Source organism: Perna viridis, chromosome 2, assembly GCF_037379345.1.
Source record: "Perna viridis isolate PV_CMFRI_1.1 ecotype Kerala chromosome 2, ASM3737934v1, whole genome shotgun sequence".
Lineage (NCBI taxonomy): Eukaryota > Metazoa > Mollusca > Bivalvia > Mytilida > Mytilidae > Perna > Perna viridis.
Window position 1 is genome coordinate 57,517,143 of NC_142446.1, and position 629 is coordinate 57,517,771.

Here is a 629-nt window from a genome sequence, read left to right on the forward strand (position 1 = left end):
TGTTGATACTAACACATATAAACAAAACAAATCAGTAAAACGAACACGATTTATGAAAAATGATATAAACCAGGTGCACCTCTGCCACACTGTTAGGCGATAGTTACTTTCTTTCAGCAATTTGTAATGAAAGCTACATTTATTAACAAATTGAGCATGTCTGTCAAAGTGAATATTACTTACTGACGAGAAATTGATTTATGCATGCTATATTTCAGAAAGTGCATCAGATATGTATACATAGCCATTCAATAAAATTTATGTTGATAAAGACATTGAATTAACTTTTAGAATAAAAAAAAAAAAACAAAAAACAAAAAACAAACCCCCCCCAAAAAAAACCCCAAAGATTAACAAGTAATGTTTTGTAATCTTTCAATACCCAAATATGTTGTATTTGATCTTGTCGTTGAAATGAAGAAAATAATAATTCAAGAAAAAAAATAAATGTTTACGGTGAAAAAATAAAAAAATACAAGGAGCAAATAAGGAAGAAGTAATGAATAGGTAATGAATAAAGAAGAAGGGAAACAGAACTAAATCCACGGCCCTCCACATATCAAGTTTTACCTTTTGTAAGATATATCCAATATTGTCAAATTATCCGACATCCTATATGAACTACCGAT